The 20,956-nt window shown below is 38.2% G+C and overlaps 1 protein-coding gene and 1 pseudogene across 3 annotated transcripts in view; both read left to right on the top strand.

The window, feature by feature from the left end:
• The window catches only part of LRRTM4 (leucine rich repeat transmembrane neuronal 4), a 944,170-nt gene that overhangs the window by 129,224 nt on the left and 793,990 nt on the right, over positions 1–20,956 (top strand). The gene's annotated exons all lie outside the window — the stretch shown is intronic.
• The window catches only part of LOC115873226, a 75,939-nt pseudogene continuing 70,841 nt past the window's right edge, over positions 15,859–20,956 (top strand).

Raw genomic sequence — 20,956 nt, 5'->3', positions numbered from 1 at the left:
AATTAACTCTGCAATAGAGCTGATGCCTACCCATAGCGACCCTAGAGAACACAGTAGAACTGCCCCCATGACTTTCTGAGATGGGAGTACAAAGCCTCCCCTTTCTCCAAAGCGTGACTGGTGATTTCAAACCACTGACCTTGGGGTTAGCAGCCCGATGAATAACCACTAAAACACCAGAGTTCCTATATGGCATTAGGCCAATTGTTAAACAAAAATAAATGGAAAATAACAATACACAATGCCAAAATTAAAATAAGGTGCCGTAGAAAAGTTCAAAGTATTAAAATAACATGCTGTACAAAAGTTCAAAGTATTAAAATAAGGTGCTGTAGAAAAGTTCGAAGGATTATACAGGAGACTCAAGAAAAAAAGCAGTACTTGATATGAAGCTCTATGTTAAAAGGGAATTTGATAGGCAAGTAGGCAAGGGAAGGAGATGTTTCATGTAGCAGAATATTATACTCAAATGTTCCTATAAAGATTTTTTTAAAAACCTAGTATTTTAAAGGAAACAAATACAGTCCAAATCATGTGACACACAGAATTTTAATAGACTATAGATACATCCTGGACAAGGTGATAGAAAAACTAGGAAGACATTAGAAGAGAACCAACACAGACACGCGCGCGCACACACACACACACACACACACACACACGCACACGCACACACCCCACACCCCAAACTGAGGTGGGAATGTGTTGCTTATGTTTGAGCAAGAAGACGAGCTTGGAAATGTATAAATGAAAATGAATGTCTTTAGGAATAGGAGGGAGTGAAGTATCTTAACAGGTGAAGTTAGAGAATGAGAGTTGGATGAGCTATTTTTTTTCTAAACTGCATTTTCTTTTATTATTATTATTTAAAGTTTTGTTGGTTTAAAATTCCCATATCACATATTTCCCTGGTTAAGATGCTTTTTTTAATAAATCGTCTTATTAAGTGCTCATACAAGTCTTATCACAATCCATACATACATCAATTGCATGAGGCACATTTGTACATTCATTGCCCTCATCATTCTCAAAACATTTGCTCTCCACTTAAGTCCCCGGCATTAGGTCCTCATTTTTCCCCTCCCTCTCCACTCCCCTCTCCTGCATGAACCCTTGATAATTTATAAATTATTATTTTGTCATATCTTGTCCTGTCTGATGTCTCCCTTCACCCACTTTTCTGATGTCCGTCCCCCAGGGAGGAGGTCACATGTAGATCCTTGTGATCAGTTCCTCCTTTCCAACCCACTCTCCCTCTACCTTCCCAGCATCGCCACTAACACCACTGGTCCTGAAGGGATCATCCGCCCTGGATTCCCTGTTTTTCCAGTTCCTATCTGTACCAGTGTACATCCTCTGGTCTAGCCAGACTTGCAAGGTAGAATTCGGATCATGATAGTGGAGGCGGGGAGGAAGCAGCTAGGAACCAGAGGAAAGTTGTATTTTTCATCATTGCTACATTGCACCCTGATTGGCTCATCTCCTCCCCGAGACCCCTCGGCAAGGGGATCTCCAGTGGCCTACACATGGGCTTTGGGTCTCCACTCCACACTCCCCCCATCATTCACTATGGTAAGATTTTTTGTTCTGATGATGCCTTATACCTGATCCCTTCAACACCTCATGATCGTACAGGCTGGTGTGCTTCTTCCATGTGGGCTTTGTTGCTTCTGAGCTAGATGGCTGCTTGTTTACCTTCAAGCTTTTAAGACTCCAGACACTATATCTTTTGATAGCCAGGCACCATCAGCTTTCTTCACCACATTTGCTTATTCACCCGCTTTGTCTTCAGCGGTTTTGTTGGGAAGGTGAGCATCATAGAATGCCAATTTAAAGAAGAAAGTGTTCTTGCATTGTGGGATTACTTGAGTGGAGGCCCAATGTCCTTCTGCTACCTTAATACTAAACCTATAAATATAGGCACATAGATCTATTTCCCTGTCCTCATATATAAATGAGATCCTTTTAAAAATAGTTGTGCAGGTATCATCACAATCAGCCCTACTGCACCCTTCCTCTTCCCACGTTCATTATTGTATCTTCAAATTCCCCTAAACCACCTTCATCATCCCCGACAAGCTATGGCATCAGTCATTGTCTGCATCTGTTCTTTCTGTGTTTCATAAACTGAGAAGCATAGCAGAAAAATTAAAAGAAAACAGAAAAAAAGGAAAAGTAAAAGACCACTGGCAGCATTAATATAACCCAGAGAAAATATTTATGTCTTGGAACCAGTGAGAATTATTTAAACTAGAGCAAATTCAGATGGGTCAAAGGGAGGTCACTGACCAAGTATCATGTTGCATAGTAGAACAAGGTTATACACCATGAACAAAGGTATAACAATCTCTGTCTGATAGTAAAGCTAATCACATTCCTTTACTGTGACCAGAGGGAATTTTCCAGAGGCTTGGTGTGAAAGCACTCTGCAGGTGGATTTGGGACTCCCACTGTGCTCCATAGCTGTCTATAAATTGGATATTTATTAAACTCTGATACACTTACCTTCATCATATTTGAATTTGGTAATTGCCATCTTTGGGTCACACAGGCTGGTGTCCTGCTTGCACGTGGACTTCATTGATGCCTTATAGATAGTGGCTTATTGAGATACCCACCTTTAAGACACCAGCCACTATTCTAATTGATAGCCAGCACTATCTGCTTTCTTCCCCACACTTTCCTGTAGCAGCCTGGTCTTCAGTGATTACTTCATGCAGGTAGACAAGCGTTGAACAGAGCCACAAAATAAGAACTAATTGTTCTTGGGTTGGGGCTAGAATTAAGTGGGCACCCAGAATCCATCTGCGTGTCCTCGAGTTATGTACTACTCTGGTTTATTTTAGCTGTCTTATGATTATTTTACTGTAAAAAACATTACCAATAATCCCCTTGGGGTATTGGGTGATGGCATGAGCAACATCAATAATTTATCTAATTGCATAGAATTTAGGATACTGTTGAGAAAAGGAGGTTGTGCCACTGTAGTCCAACTGTGACTGACCATCTATTAGTTGTTATTTGTATTGATAGGATTGTTAAAGGATTGAGTTTTGTTTGCATTGATCATGAGGGTTGATGCTTGGGGAAATTTCCCTGCAGCTTTCCTTACAAGGACAGATCCCTGCCACTAAGATTGGTACCTGTAATATGAATGCACAGAAGACATGAAAATAGTGAATAGATAGGGGTTCTGGGTCTTCTTTCATTCAATGCCCGCCAAGCCAGTGCGAACAACTGCCAATTCCACAGTTTTGGGGTGCCTATCATTTGTTTCTCGTCTCATCAGGGAGTTTAAATGTTAAGTCCAAGGGCTGCCAGTAATATTGCGGTGGACCTGGTTTGTCCAGTGTGCTTTCTACCTTGAGTCATTCTGCTGTGGCCTATGGGTGGTGCCATGTCCCCTCTCCGGCCAGGGGCTAGGGGCATAGTAGTGCAGAGTGCATGGCAAGACAGATTAAGGGTTGGGTAGAAACTGATTCAAAATTGTCCAGCCAGGAACATAATACCAGTTTATTCTCCCCTTGGACTTTATATATTTGTTGTTGAAGGCCCCTTCCCGATTTGAGGTTACGCTTCCCCATCTACCCACCAATAGAAGTTTCAATGTCTCCTTTAAAACCTAGCTGCTCCCCTCCCCTGGTCTTAACTTGACCTTCCAGTAATGGTCCCTCCTCACTCCTGTGGAGGGTCTGGTCTGGTGATTCACAACCTTGGTTCAATGTTGTTTGGCATCCAGGGGATCCCTTTCTACCCCTCCCCCTTAAGGAGTCACTCTTGTCATTCAGTACTCCTCTCTTGAGCTGGTCCTTATGAAGTGCATAGAAGTGTCATGACCAATAATGAAGATCTCTACCCATTTGTTTCAAATTCTAAGATGTGCTTACGTTTTCTTTCTCCTGATGGTAGCAGGTTTATAGTGTGTTTGTCCTTTTGTTAATGGCTAACTTCATTCAACTTAGTATTTTCTAGGTCCATTCATGTCATGCAGTGTTTCATCCTTTCATCATTGTTTTTTAGGGATGCCTATAGTATTCCATTGTGTGTATGTACCATAGTAGCTTTACCCATTCTTCAAATGTTGGGCATCTTGGCTGCGTGTAGTTTCTCTGTATTATGCACTACACATGGAAGAACATACCTCAGTTCTTCTTTTGTTTCTTATTTCGTTGGGGTATATGGCCGACAGTGGTATTTCTGGATCCCGTATTTTTAGTAGGATTTTGGTGACTAGTTTTTCCTTTGAGAGGAGTGAGAAGGTGTAATTTGTCAGCCAAGGGAAGTCACCAGCTGACATAATGTAATTTTTTAAGCAGATATTTTTAAAGGTTGAGAAATTGACTTTGTGTCTATTCTAATAACATCGACAAGACCTGTGCTTTCATAAAATGCCTATGTCGCAGCAAAAGTAGTGAGGAAGCCTGACGTTGTGGACAGTTTTTACAGAAGCCCAAACTATACTCAGGAACAGGTTGACTGTGAAGTATGAGGAAGGAGAGGCATGGGGGCAGCATGGAAGTTGCTGATGTTAGGTGGTATCAAGCACTAAGATCTGAACCACAGCTACCTCATGGCCAAAAGAATACGACACTGCTCCGTTCTGTGCCCCCCTCAGAATTGTCATGCTTGATTCCATTCTTGCACGGTGTTAACCCTTACCTTTTGTGCTGACCTTCTGGTTTACAAAGGAGGCTGCTCTTCCCTGGGGACTTTTTTTCCAGGTAACATTTCCAAGTATGTGATAGCAAATCCCAGGATCCTCACTGCCATGGGCAATTTGAATGATGGTGTTGGCAAAGACTATCAAAAGTAGCACGGGCTGCCAAAAGAGCAAACAAGTAGTTCTCAGAAGAGAAGATTGGGGAATTGGAAAAGTTTAGGTGTTTTCTGTGAATATATGAAATTTTGAAACATATGTAGCATTCAAGATGAACCCTTGCCTGTTGGTTGTACAGTCATAGCCCTAAATCTACCAAATGGACTCAAGATAAGCAGTCAGTGAAATGTAAGTAGAATTCTAATGAGGCTGAGGGACTGCTAAGGAAAAGTATTTTGATTAAAATGAGGTTACTACCTGAAATATGGAATATTCTGATTATTTTAATTTTTATTAGGGACCATCTAATCAGTAGAAACTCATAGTGACTCTAATAGTGTAGAACAAAGGACCTGCACCATCTTTCCAATAATTGCTGTGAGTTTGAGTCTGTCTTACAGCCACTGTGTCAGTCCACCATTCTGACGGTCTTCTTTTTCAACAGTCGTCTAACTACTAGGACGGCTTTCTGCAGGGACTGGTCTCTGCTGATAACATATCCAAAGTGCATGAGACAAAGTCTTGCCGGCATCACATCTAAAGAGTATTTTGGTTGTAATTATAAAGCAGATTTTTTTTCATTCTCTGGCAGCTAAATATTTTTTGTGAGCCCCATAAATCAAATGTATCGATTCTTCTTTGAATATATTTATTCATTTTCCAATTTTCACAGCCATATGAGCTGATTGAAATATAAGGGCTGGGACCAGGCATACCTCAGTCCTCACAGTAACATCTTTGCTTTTTAGAATGCAATGAGGTCTTTTCAGCACATTTGCCCAATGCAATATACTGTTTCCTTCTCTGGAAGTGCTTCAATTCTCTTCATGTTCGGCAAGCAGGGCAGTGTCATCTGCATATCAAAATTATTAATGACTTTTCTCCAATTGTGATGCCACATTCTTCTTTATATAGTCCAGCATCTCAAATTATTTGCTCATCATAAACATTGAATATGTATGGTGAAGGATACAAAAATGACACACACCTTCCTTGCTCTATTTGAATTATTGCCTCTTGGCCCTGTACTGGTTCCGCATGAACAATATTAAGTGTTCTGAGTTTTATATTCTTCACAATATTATCTATATATTTGATAACCAACACAGTCCATTGACTTTGTATAGTCAATAAAACACAGATAATCTCTGCTTTTGACCAAGATCCAGCTGACGTCGGCAATGATAACAATTGTTTCATGCTTTTGGCAAAGTCTGGCTTGAATTTCTGGTAGATCCTGTTGTTCTGCTGCAAATATTTTTCAATTATCTACAGCATTTTTCCCCTTGAATGTGACATAGATGACAATGATTGGTATTCTCCACATTCTGTGGATCACCTTTCTCTGAACAGGCACACTTAGAACACTGCCAGTGGGTCATGTCGCTGCTTACTACACTTTTCAACACAGACCCATGAGTGCCACAGTTTCATCTATGAGTTGACATATTTCAGTGCATATTCTATAAATGCCAGGCGCTTTCTTTGTCACTAATGTCTTCAGTACAACTTGAACTTCATCCTTCAGTACCATTGGATATTGATCATGTGCTACATCCCAAACCGATGGACAATTGGCCAATAATTTTGGTCTATTGACTGTGTATTCTTTCTGTCTTCCTTTGATGTTCCCTCTTTTGGTCAATATCTTGCCCATATTCATTCTAAACTAAACGCACTACTATCATGTCAGTTCTAAATTTTAGAAAGTGTAGAACCATCCCCTTTGGCTTTCTGAGGCTGTGAATCTTTACTGTAGCAGAAACTGTCTCCTTTCTTTCTTTAAAATGAGTGTGGTTTGTGTTTTTATTTTAATAAATAATTTTATTGGGGGCTCTTACAACTTTTATAAAAATCTATACATCAATTGTATCAAGCACATTTTTATATATGTTGCCATGTCATTTCCAAAATATTTTCTTTCTACTTGAGTCCTTGATATCAGCTTCTCTTTTTGCCCCTTCCTCCCACACCCTCACACTCTCATGCACCCTTGATAATTTATAAATTATTTTTGTCTTCGTATCTTACACCATCAGATATCTTCCTCCACCCACGTTTCTGTTGATCGTCCCCCTGGGAGGTGGGGGGTATCGTAATCTGTTCCCGCTATTGCTATGCCCATTACTCTTCCTGGGTGGTTTATCTGTTCTGGTTCTGTGTGTCAAGAGCTCCTATCGGTACCAGTGAACATGTTCTGGTCTAGTCAGATTGGTAAGATAGAACTAAGGTCATGATAGTCGGGGACAGCGGGTGGGGAGCATTAAAGAACCAGAGGAATGATTTGTGTTTCGTTGGTGCTATAATGCACCCTGGCTGGTTTGTCCATGCCTCATGACCCTTCTATGGGGGAAGTCCAATTCTTTACAGATGAGCTCTGGCTCTCCATTCTGAACCCCCTGGAAGCATCCCATGGATTAGAACTAGAAACCTTGAAATTGGTAGCCTAGTTTTTAATCTACGATGCTACCAGGACTCCTTATGTACAGAATCTTTAAATATTGAAAATTGAGGGGCTTGAATTTCTCTTCAGTTACTTCAGCTTGATAAATGTTGAGTGTGTTTTCCCTTTATATTTTCTGACTTCAGGATTGGTGAATTTATTTACACAAATTTACTTTCTCTTTTCGAGCCACCAGATTTTTACTACATTATTTATTCTATTAGCTTTATGTACTCCATAATCAAGAGCGAGTTTCAGAGTCTCTTTTGAGAACATTTTGATCGTTTGTTTATTCTTCTAGGAGGTGACACAATGACATTGTTTGAAAGCAATTTTTTTTCTTCATGTATGATGTCATTGATTTCAACCCACAATTCCTTGGGTCTTTGCATGTGAGTGTTCAATGTATGAAAACTCCTCTTGAAATAGTTCTTAAAGTTAAGTTGAATATAGTCAAGATTGACTTTGGCTCTTGTTGTCTCATGTTAAATTAATTTTCCCTAGATTCCACTTGAACCTGCATATGAGCAATTGAAGGTCAGTTCCACAATTTGGCCTGTTTTTTTCTGACTGATGACCCTGAGTTCCTCCATGTTCTCCTTCTCCAGGCAAGGTTGATACAGTTCCCCTGTGCCCTGCTCATCGAGGTCTGCAGGTGTACTTGTTATGTACATTGTTGGAAGAACTTATGGTATTTGCAAAGAACAAGTCCTTGGTCTTATAAGATTTTATTAAGGGATCTATATCATTATTTCCATCACTAAGGCTAAGTTTTCAAATTATGGTTTCGTCTTTCACATTCCAATCACCAGTAATTATCAATGCATCTTGATTTCATGTTTGATCAGTTTCAGACTGCAGAACCTCATAAAATAAATATTAAATTTCCTCACTTTTGGTGTTGGTGATTGTGTGAATTTGAATAGTTCTTTTAGCTGGTGTTTTACTTCAGGCTAAATCTCAAAATGTTCCTATTGAATGAAAGCAACACCCTATTGATTCCACTCATCATCCCAGCAAAACCAACCCTATGCCTGTGCGCTACGTGCTCACCATTGCCAGTGCATTTCAGCTCCCTGATGTCTAGGAGGTTCATCTTTAAATGTTCTCTATGATTTTCGACAACTTCTAATTCTCCCTGAGTACTTCTTTATATTAATGGACTATTTTTTATTCTAATGTTTCTTATTTTGACTCGTGCCACATTAGGAAATGAGGAGACCTTCATATTTGCTATCTGCATATTAATATTGATCATTTTGAGGCAGCACTGCTTCCCTAGATATATTCTGAATGTTTTTCAACCTGAGTAGCTCATCTTCTAGCACTTTAATCAAAAAAGGTTTGGCTGCTACCCGTCTGGTTCCCAGTGGCTATTTCCTGACACACACTTCTTTCTAGCAATACTTAGGAAGCCACAAAACGCCCATCTACCATGGGCTACCATGTTGGTGTTCTAAATACCAGAGACACAACTTTTACCATCCAAAGAAAGTGTGAGGCAGTCTTGTACAACAGACTTAGAAATAAGTAGTGGAAATGGAGAATAGCAATGTACAAGGATAAGTCAAATAGTATTGCTACAAAATTATGCTTCCATTTATTAATCAAAAATATCAACATTTGAAGGTACTGTTCAACATCTCCTTCCTCTAAGACTATCCACTTATGAAGAGGGTGCTCCTGTCTCCCTAACCCTTCCCTGAAGACCCTGCACTTTTTGGTTCACCACATGTTACCACATGTGTCACCTTGGGTCATTTCAAAAGACTCATTTCAAAGAAATTTCAAAAGACACATTTGGTTCACCACATGTGTCAGCTTGGATCATTTCAAAAGATTCAAATTATGCTCCTTCTCAATATTTTTTTAGTTTTTTTAGGATAAAAACAAGTCTTAAAGAGCAATATTAGGGTTTGGAGCTGGGTGGGTAAAGTTTTTCAATGAAATTAGGAAAGGGCAATCCTTGGTTTGCTGCAGAATGAGCAGATCTATCACTGTGATGGGGAAATATTATTTCAGAGCAAGTTTCCTGCCTTTATTCTTACAAATGTAATTTTAAAAATCTGCATATTGAACTACCATGATTGCCCTTATTTCTGCGATAATTTTTATCAAGATTACCTCTTTGGAATTCCAGAAGTCGTCATAACATTATTTTGCTGGCCACTCCGATCTTCAATTTAGAAGGCTTAGCAAAACAAATCCTATTGGAAGTCACTGTTTGGATTGGACCTTTGTGTAGAGAGCACCCAAATGTGACCAAGACAAGTGATTACCATGTAAATTTGTCTGCCTCCATTCACTGATTTTAGACATGTACTTAAACACTATTTGTTTGGAAAAATTCTGTACATGTACACACTGGAATCCTAGTACCAATACTTTTAGATGTATCCTCATATTAGTGATAAGGAGAGTATTAATTACCCTCTGAAGAGCAAAATTTCAAGAGTTACTCATATAGTGGATATCAATATTAGAGAATGGAAGACTTGAATTATCAGTATGGATTACCCTAAATAGAAATATAACAAATGTCCTCCTGGTGGACCAATAAGAATATCATGATAAATCCAGAAAATATTGAAAATTTCCAGTATTTCATTTTACTAGGATCCATAATCTTCACTCAGGGGAAAAAACTCAATGAGTCAAATGAGGGTTTGAATTGTGCATACACGTTGCAAAAGGCTTCCTTAAAGAGTTAAAAAAAATTTTAAAAATGTAACTTTTAGTTCTAGAGTGAACCTAAAGCCTGACATTACCCATGGCATTTAAAGTCCTTGTGTATGCACGTGACTCTGCACAATTAATAAGGAAGGCAGAAGAACTGATACCTTGAAAGTTCAATGTTGGCAATGACTATTAAGTATGTCGTAGACTGCCAGTAGAGTGAATGTATCTTCTTGGAAGAAGTACAGCCAGGTTTCTATTCACAAGCATGTCTCAAAAAGAGAAAAAGGAAAGAAAACTATAGGAGAAGGTAGAACTGTTTTTGTGGGTTTCTGTAGCTGGGCTTCATCTTTCTCCAGAGGAGAGGCTAGTGGTTTTGAACTGCTGGCCTTGAGGTTAGCAGTCTACCATGTAGTCACTATTCCAGCAGGAAGGATACTTAGATTTTATTTCAAGTGCTTTCGAAGTCTAGAAGGACTCGTTCCTGGAGAAGGAAGGGGCTTGTGCTTGTTCGAGGAGAGGATCAATGAAAAGAAGACCTTCAATGAGTTGGATGACACAATGGCTGGAAAACTGAGATCAAACAAAGAAACAATTGTAAAGATGGCTCAAGATTGAGCAATATTTTTTTATCTTTTTTATAGTTTTGCTGTGAGCCTGAACTAAATTAAGAGCAACTAACATAGTGACTGGAATTGATACTTTTGATACTTATATATCAGACTCAAATAGATTTGTTTAATGTATATGTAATATGCTTATTAATACTTAGTACAAGAGAAAATGCTCTGATATACTTTATGTATGTTATGCATATGTGTGCTATGAGAACAGAAACTTTGTTATAATTACACATAGTAGGAGCTCCAAAAATATTTGTTAAATGAAGTAGAAATGAATTATGTAAATTGAAAAGGTATTTAATTATATTTTATCTAGATAGTGAGAAAGAACAAGATAAATAGGATAGAGAATACGTTAAAGGATGGAGAAGGAGGGAGGAGTGGAGGAAACAAAGACATCCCGAAGGAAGGAGCAAAGCAAGTTTGGAAGTGAGAAAGGCAATAAATAGGTACCTATGTATTTGGACAAAAATGTATGAAGAAAAAAAGACGGTGATTGAAAGAAAATTCAATAATAAATTTGATTTATTTCAATTATCAGTAGTTCCTCAAAGAAATAATTCCCATATACACCAGGAAATATATTTTTCCTTTTGTTCTACTACTGCTTTTTATTTAAATTTGAAATGTACCTAGACCTATTGATGGCTGAAAGACTGAGAAACAGTGTATTTGTGACATGAGCACGCCTTTCAGCCTTGAAGAATGGAACGCAGCTCCACTGGCGGACACATCTCAGTGTGGAGTCTGTACTGTAGTAAAAGTGAACCATGATTAGCATGAGGACATATATTTCTGCAAGTAGTCAGCTACATATAGTTCAAACATAGTCCATCTTCTATTACAGGAATTGTGTATATGAGTATGATTTTCTAGACACATCCGCCCAGCAAGGAAACATATATCAAATATTTGGGTAAAGTGGGAAAACTTATTCTGCCTTTCTTGGTGATTTTACAGTGAGTTTGATTTGCAATGCACTGGAGTGCAAAACATAGAAGTGCAATTTAGAATGATAATCAATACCCAGGCCTTCCTAAATCACCATCATCAAATCTTTCTAAAGCCTTTGATAGGATGATTGGATATCAATAGAATTTCAGATATTATCTTGTCTAACTTCCTCATATTATGTGTGAAAATACAAGAGCAAAAAAAGAAAAAAGAAAATGCTCCTGTAAATTGCCAAACCTCATCTTTTATTTTGGTGTGTATGAGAGAGGGAGGGAGGAGAGAGGATGTGACTGGAGGACAGGAGTATTCATTTAGTGATCATATAGATCAGTACACATGCAATGTTTGCAGTTGAACTGGAAGCTACTGAAGTGACTTGAAGCTCTCTCCCCAAGTTTTTGGTTTCATTCATAATGGGTCATAATAAAGCTCTCATAACTTGGAGGAATTAAAAAGAATCAAATCTTTCCTAATGGCAAATTATGCTTAAGATCTTGCCCTTTTTGAGCAAATGGAATTCGTCAAGTTCTGCTATTGGTTGAGGTGTGACTGGAGAAAAAGTAAAGAGACCATTAGAATTCCAGGAGATCAAGAGAAGTCTGAACAGGGCTCTTGAGGAAACCACGTAAGTGGCTAAGAAAGACCAGATTTGGAAAAATGGCAGAACCAGGGCCCTGGGAAGAGATAATTGAACTTAGTAGATAATATTTCTACAGAACACTTCACATTTATACTTTCATAAAATATTTAAAATAAATTAGACTTTTTCATGTTTACTTGTCCATTTTCCCTTAAAACCAAAGATCTGGGTCAATTTGACTGTGTGTTCTTAGCTCCTAGTAAAGTGGCAAACCCTTAGGATGGCCAAGCTCTTTGTTGATTGAAGAAAGGAAAGAAAGTAGAAAAATGAATGATGACAATACAAAATGAAAACAAAACAAAAACCTTGGCATATCATATGAGATTAGGAAAATTTCTTCTCAGGAAGTAGTTTATTCTTTTCTCAGCCTTCAACTTTATTGTGAGTCAGGAGTGTTGCAATTATTTCCTCATTTTCCTGAGATAATGAAACAGATTCATAATACACTCTGTTTGAGGAAAGTCTCTGTGACATTTAGTGAACAAGTTGCCTGTTGAGTAAGGTCAAGGATCCTAGTCATTCACAGCTGGGCTTATCTCTTAGGGAATTATCACAACTCAGCATGTAATTAGAAAGAAATTTTACCAATGTTTGGCTGGTGCTTCCTAATTATGAAGCTTATTAGCTATGAAGTCATTAATAAAAGCAGTTTTAGTAAAGTTGATTCTGACTCAGGGTGACCCTGAATATATCAAAGTATAACTGATCTCCATAGAGCGGTCAATGGCTAATTATTTAGGAAGTTGATCACCAAATTTTTATTCAAATGTGCCTTTTGGTGGACTTGAACCTCTAAACTTTCGTTATAAGTATAACTAGTCAATTGTTTGTACCACACAGAGATGCCAAACGACATTTGAACGTGTGTGTGTGTGTGTGTGTGTGTGTGTGTGTGTTGAAAGTTGGTTTGATGAAAGGAAATCTATGAGGAACATTTGGGCTTACCTTGTCAATCTCATTTCTCCTTCCTCCTAAACACGCTGTTGTTTGGCACTATTGGGTTGGATCCTCCTCACAGTGAGCCTGTGTGCAACAGAATTAAGCACTGCCTGGCCCTGTGCCCTCCTCGCACCAGTTCTTAGGTTTGAGTCCATAACCCTTTTGCAGCCACCGTGTCAACCCACCTTGTGGAGGGCCTCCCTCTTTACCGCTGCCCCTCCACTTTTGAAAGTGTGTTGGTCTTCTTAAGGGCTAGATTCTCCTGATAACATGCCCAAAGTATAGGAGAAGTCATCTTCCCATCCTTGCCTCTAAGGAACATCCTGGTTGTGCTTCTTTCAGGATTTCTTTGTTCTTCTGGCAGGATCTGGTACTTTCAATAATCTACACCAACACCATAGTTCAAGTGCATCTATTTTTCCCTTTGGTCTTCCTTATTCAATACCCGACATTCACATATATATGAGATGATTGAAATATCTTGGTTTTAGTCAGATATATCTGAGGCCTCCAAGTAACATCCTTGGTTTTCAGCACTCTAATGAGGTCTATGCAGCCGATTGACCTAATTCAAGGTGTTCAATCTCTTATCTATCATTTCCTACTATATATAATTTCCCAAATTTCTGGACAATATCACAGTAAACTTATGTTTAGATGAAATTTTCACCAACACCATTGGGGTGAAACCAATTGGTGTACCCATCTCCCATCTATTATGCAAGTAAAAATACTTTGTTCAAAGTTAGGGAAGTGAGATATTTTAAACACAGAAGGATGGTGGCAGTCTTCACTTGGTTTTTGAAATGGAAACCACTGGATTTAGAGGGATGGGTGGGTTTAAGAGGCTAGAATTACAGCAGTCAAGTGGCTGCCACGAAGGAATGCAGCTTGATAATGCAAGCCGTAGGCAGAGGAAAGGAAAGTGGGGGACCTAGTTTGAGTCTCGCCATCAACTTAAGCTGTATCTATCTCCGTTCTTTGCAGTTTTTGGAACCACCAAATTTATTTTTGTTCAAGCAAGCATGGGTCAGATTTTCTACCAATTACAACCCAAAAGACTCCTTAATGTTTCAATGAGTGAAGTGTGAATTAGAACACCATTATTTAAGTCAATGGTCTTGCTATTTATCCACTGCACTTGAGAGCAATTCACTTCCGCCGCTGAGTAAACGAACTCCAGAAAATATCTTTCTGCCTACTTCAAAACAGGATTGTGAATCTTCGTAGAGAAATGTATTTGAAAATATTTTTTAAGTACTTAATAAAGAACATATGAAGTAAGTTAATTATCAGGATACTATCTTATGAACAAAAATAGGATGAGAGTCCCCACACCCCCACCCTCTTACTTATAGAGAAACTGAGGTGCAGAAAATAGTTAGTGGAAAGTTAAATGAAGACTTTCAATTTTCTTCCCAAATCTATACCGGGCATCCTGTACTACCTATTTATTTTTGTAATATCTTTAAAAAGAATATTTCTCATCACTCGTAAATGTGAAGTTATTTTTCAGAATTATATTTATTAATGTTGATAATTTTGAATTAATGGGTGTGTGCTTCTCTTTGTGTTCCTGGGTTCTTATGGGCATCTGTGCCACAGGCATGGCTTTGTCTTTTAAAATCGCCATGTCTTCAGTTACAGATGCACATGGTCTGAAGAAGCCCATTTCCTTTTTTACACACAGTAATTCACATTCAGGCTTTTGGGAATACTCTTGGGATTAGCACATCAAGAAGGCATTATCCCAAGATTAAACACTAGTAACTGCTTGCAAAATGCTTGCAAATATCGAATATTTGCTAGGAGGCTGAGCAGAGGCATTTGTGGTATGCTTTAGAGATTTAAGGTACCCTTAGGAATGGAACATGTTCAAAGAGGGTACTTTTCTGCTAACTTCTGCCTCTCTTAGGTCAGAGTTAAATTTATTTATTTCAAATGACATTGTACTAGAATCTGGGCTATATTGAAACACAAAAGGTTGGTTCCACATTCGGTACTTCTACTTTCTCACCTTGTCCTCTCCACCCACTTATCTTTCATTACTTTTACTCTGGAGATAATTAACTATTGAGTTCATGGACCTATTTATGAATAGTATCAATGCAAAGGAGGATTTCAGCTTGTGAGATTCAGGGCCACATGGTCCGTCTCTAAAACGATAACTAGCAGACACTGTTCTACTTAGGGAAGGCCTAGAGTTGAGGCAGAGGGTAGGGCTTACACCATGTAAGCTTATTCTGAAAATATATATACAACGAAGAAATGCAAGCCGAAAGCATGGCTTCAGGATCTAAACTGGTATCCCATTGTCAGTAGTTATGAGCTTCTAAAAGATCATTGTTTCCCTTCAATTCAATCCTGTCTTTCAAGAATCCTGTTACAGCTGGCTGTGATTCTCCCATGGCTGCTTAAATGAATGCATCACTGAGTTGGGTGTGTTGGAAACAATCGTGGAAAACACCGCTCCATGATGAAATGGTCATCTCAACCCAGGGCAAGGTATAAACAAAAGTGGTATGACTTGAAGTCCCTACTTTTCTTCCATTGTTGGGCTGACTCTGGGACACAATGACTAGCAGGTTTATGGATAGACATTCAAGGGGTACTCTCGTGAGGGTAAGGTCATGGAAGGTGGATAAAGAAAGGACTGGACACAACCCTATCCCACCTTTTCTTAATGTCCACTTCAAACGTAATGTACTGTTTACATTGTCCTTGTAGCATTTTAATACCTCACAGCAAGGTGTAGCTATGTGATAACATGTTGCCCAGTGGGTCCAGCGCCCCGGCTGATGTGCAAGAGAAGGATGAGGATGTTTGCTCTCATCTAGAGTTCCAGCACGCTGAACTCACTGCCTCGGACTCTTTGTCAACTCTTAGCATCCCCATGGTCTTGAAAACCGTACACAGCGGCGTTTCTATGAGTGGGGATCTGCGTTGGTTATTTTGTTTGATTTTTGGCATGCTGTGATGTATAATTCTTATGTGTGTGCTTCATTTGCTGGTGGATTATAATCTCTTTAAAAATAAGATTCATGTCTTGTCCATTTATGATATAACACAAACGTATTGCCACAGAGCAGACGCTCAGTCCACCCTGGAGGACTGAGTGAAATAGCCTTTTAGCACTTCTGCAAGCCCAGTGTAATTTCTCCTACGGAGCAGCTGACATGTACAGACCACCAGCCTTTTCGCTTCCAGTGACATGTTTAATCACTGTGTCACCAAGGATAAGTTATCTGACCATAGGGCTTTCCATGTAGTAAGTTGTTGACAATGACTGGTTGTTGAGTAGGATTGAACCCAACATGAATACCTGGATAGGTTCTCCTTGCTTTTTCAATAGTAAGGGTATGAATAAGAAAATCAACTCCAGAGATTATAAGAAATATACAGAACCAGTATATCCACTAGAGATTAAGATACGGTTTTTATAGTTCTCCAGATAACAATGATCTATAGCCCTGACCGAGAACCACTATTAAGTGAGTGATGAAAAATGGTCTCACTTTATAACATCTATATCGCTAATATGAATACCAGTTTGACCAAATTGTCATGAGCTCCTGCCTTCTTAGTCAGCATCTCTCTTCTTTTGGACACCCCCTGCTCAGTGTACCTTCCCAGAGGACCCATCTTCCTTAATTAGCTGCCTGCCAGATTGGAAAGCAATCCCCGATCAGGTGTTAGTAGATGGCTCCTATGGTGCCCCATCCTGGGAAGCACTTTCCGTTTAATAGGGAAATGCGAGGACCACACTCTTTAGAGTTTCAGATATCTATTAGGGACGTCAAGTACCAGTGTGGGAGTCATTTCAGAGCAGGGAGATCTCTCTCATAGACCTTAAAATTCAAAAGAGAACTGGTTCCTTGTTCTTGTGGCCTGTGGCTGGACCCACTTCCCTAAATATCAGACTCAGTGAATCGGACCCGAAAACATGTCTGGGGACTACAATTCTATTCATTTTAAAGTTAAAAACATGCACTTTTGCAAACTCTGTTGTCTAATAGCTTTTAAAATCCATGAGGTTGATAGTTTGTTATTGAATCATTTTATCTGTATGCATTTTATTTTATAAGTATCTCTACAAAAACCACAATTTATGAAAGAGGTTTAGTGGTGAGAGGCTGATTAATTCAAGCAGTGTCCTTACAGGAAGCAAGTATAGTTTTCTTTGTGGGGAAGATTTCCTTCTTTCCTTGCCATGGGGTTGAATGGAACAGGAAGGGCAGGCTTGCCCTCAGGGAATAAGAACTGCATGAGGAGGATGCAAAAATCCTTCTTTCCCTCTTTTTCACTCTGGGAGAGATACTTCTTCTTCTTTAACATTTACATCCAACTCTAAATTAGAATCGCTGTAGAAAAGGGAAAAATGGAGGTAGGTCAGGAGCCTAGTTTATGAAGCTTGGGCTATCATTTTGAAGTCTAATAGATCTTCCTTAAATTAGTTTTTTACCTTTTTTTTCTTGTGTAAAGGCATTTGAATGTGTGGATCATATCAAATTATGGATAACGTTACAAAGGGTGGGAATTCTAGAACTGTACTCATTCAGATCCTGTCCCTAGAATGGATTTACTCCACAGGGTTTCCTAGGCTGAAATTGTGATGGGATCAGATTTCCAGATATCTCCCGCCACAGCTTTGCAGAGTGGCTGGTAGTTTCAAACTGTAACTTTGTATAAGCAGCTGGGTGCCTAACTGTCATGGCACCGATGAACTTTCTATCTGTCATCTATCTATCTACCTATCTACCTACCTACCTATCATCCATCTATCTATCTATCTATCTATCTATCTATCTATCTATCTACTATCTATCTACCATCTATCTATCTATGTACCTATCTATCATCTATCTACTGTCTATATCTATCTATCTATCTATCTATCTATCTATCTATCTATCTATCTATCCATCCATCTATCTATCAATCATCTATCTATTATCTATCTATCTACCACTATCTATCAATCATCTATCTGTCATATATCTACCTATCATCTATCTATCTATCTATCTATCTATCTATCTATCTATCTATCATCTTTCTATCTATCATCTACCTATCTGTCATCTATTTCCATATTTATACATGAAAACATGTATACATGAACATGCATATATGTTTACCTTATGAAAATATGAAGGTAAATAAAAATATTGCTACCAAATTATTCAAACCTTTTCAATTAAAAACATCCAAATGTACAACTGTTATTTCACAACTTATCTTCCATCTATATATTCTGAAGGTCTATATATTCTGAGGGCAATGCGTCCATTCTGGTAAGCAGTCCTGGAAGGGGAAATGGTGCTGTGGATCTCCTTGATGCACTCCAATTGTGTTCCTTTTCAATGTGCTTTGAATTTGCCAATTCAAAAGAATTCAAAAGGGCAAGATCAGGGCTGTAGGATAAGATTTCCCCAGGAAATTCTCTTTGGACATCCCCTCCTACCCAGAAAATATGAGCAGGTGCACTGTCATAGGTAAAATAAAAACAACAACAAACAAACTTAGAAACACCATTCTGGGCTCATTTTCACCAGAAGTGGTTTTTGATTTTCTTAAAGCATTGTCTTAATGATTTTGTTCCCTGGGATTCAAGAAAATCCATGATTGTTCCTTGGGAATCAGAAAACAGTCCCCATAACCTTCTGAATTAACCACTTGTTCTTGAATTTAAATGGCCTCTCAGCAGATCTTCTCCAAAGTCTATGGCTTTGATTTAAAAAGGCACCTCATGATAGTTCATTGCCTTGTCTTGAGAGTAAGGAAGGAGCCCTGGTGGCATCATGGGTTTCAAATTGAGTTGCTAATTACTAGCTCAACAGTTCAAAACCACCAGTCAGAGAAATATAGGACTTTGTGCTGATGTAAAAATATTCAGTTCCTAGGAAGGACATCATGTTGGTAAAGTAGAGGGACGGCACAAAAGGAAGACGACTTAGACAAGATGGATTGACACGTTGGCTCCAAAAAGGGGCTTACCTATAACAACAATTGTGGGACTGGCCGTGTTCCGTGCTGTTGTGTATATTGGGCCCTCTGAGCAGGCACTGACTTGACGGTCCCTGAGGAGGACAATTGTAAGTCTGGGAAACCCACAGGGGAGTTCTCCCCTCTCCTATAAGGCCATTGTGACTTTGAATTGATTTGATGGCAGTGAGTATTTTTGGTGTTTAACAAACACAAAAGAAACATGTTAGCAACAAAATTGTCTTCATCCATAGACTGATAGCAGAGACATATTTAAACAGGTTTAGTTTGGAAAATACTTATGTATATAGCAATACTGTTTCAGAACCCCTCATATGATGTATATATGAGGGGGCTTCAAAAATATGTGAAAAGTTCATTGCTTTTTAATTCTGCTTTTCCACAAATTCTATTAGACCTTATTGGACTTATAATCAGTTTATTTTGGGGGACACTTTTAGGTTTACACAAACAGGGATCAGAAAATACAGAATTCTCACCTATACCATTACAGTGTTAGCGATTAATAATGTCTTTCCTTACTGCAGTATATTAATTGTAATGGATAAAGCAATGTTAATATGTCATTATTTACTACTCTTAGTTTACATTTGGGTCCATTCTTTGGTTCAGTTTGCGAGGCTGGCATTCGACAATTACACAGTGTGCATGTCCATCATTACATTGCTTTGCAGAATAGATCACAATCCATAAAGTGCCCCGTGTCTCTCTGATTCATCCCTCTCACCATCCCCCCAAACTCTAGAACATACTGATATTTTTGCTGTCTCTTACATTAACCACTTCTCTTAATAATAGGATTTAAAATTCTGCATGTCATTTTATAACATGATAGTTCAATTCTTTTTCTTATTGATTAATATCTTATTGTTTAGATGTAACATCCATTCTCTTATTCAAAGGCATCTTGAATGCATTTATCTATCTATCACCTATCTATCTATCTATCTATCAATCATCTATCATCTATCTATCTATCTATCTATCTATCTATCTATCTATCTATCTATCATCTATCTATCTAAATTTTAAGAGTAAAGACAGAAGGCATTATTTTCTAATAATAATTAAAAAATAACCTAGGTGGTACTGTTACTTTATATCAGATACTCTTAATATACAAGGAAAATACTAAACCAAACTCATTGTCACTTAGACAACGACAACTCATAGGAATCCTACGGGACAGAGCAGAACGGCTTCTGCGGGTTTCCGTACCTCTTTAAGAGAATAGAAAGCCTCGTCTTTTGCCCTTGCAACGGCTGGTGGTTTTAAACTGCTGAATTTGCTGTTAGCAGCCCAGTGTATAACCACTAAGACACCAGGGCTCCTGGTTCATATGCACAAGTGGACTTGAAAAACTTGTCGAAAAGTTTCATTATCTTTTAATTCAATTATTCCAGGAAATTGTTGAGGTCTCTCATATTACTGCATTTAATTTAACTTTTACACTAAATATTTTTTCTCTTATCTTTCCTTAATTAATTACCTTTATAAAACTGCAACAGTATGTTTTAGTGTTAAAAAGGAAAAACAAAACAAAACAACATATTTTAGTAGAAAATTATATCTAAATAGTTAGATGGAAACAAGTCTATTTTTTATGTAGAAATTTGTTCAATTATAATTTATTCTTATGAAGTGAAATTTACTAGTAAACACACGCAATTTATTTATTTATTTTTTGCTATTTTATTTTATTTTTATTTTTTTAAATTATTTTATTGGAGCTCATACAATTCATCACAATACATAGATCAATTGTGTAAAGCATACCTATACATTTGTTGCCCTCATCATTCCCAAAATTTGCTTCCCTCTCGGGTTCCCGGAATCAGCTAATTTTCCTTTTTTTTTTT

The sequence above is a fragment of the Echinops telfairi genome, unplaced genomic scaffold (genome assembly GCF_000313985.2).
Source record: "Echinops telfairi isolate 266 unplaced genomic scaffold, ASM31398v2 ScPeMD7_7467;HRSCAF=8505_1, whole genome shotgun sequence".
Taxonomy (NCBI): Eukaryota; Metazoa; Chordata; class Mammalia; order Afrosoricida; family Tenrecidae; genus Echinops; species Echinops telfairi.
Note: the sequence above shows the minus strand (reverse complement) of the source record. Positions and strands in the feature narration are given on the sequence as shown.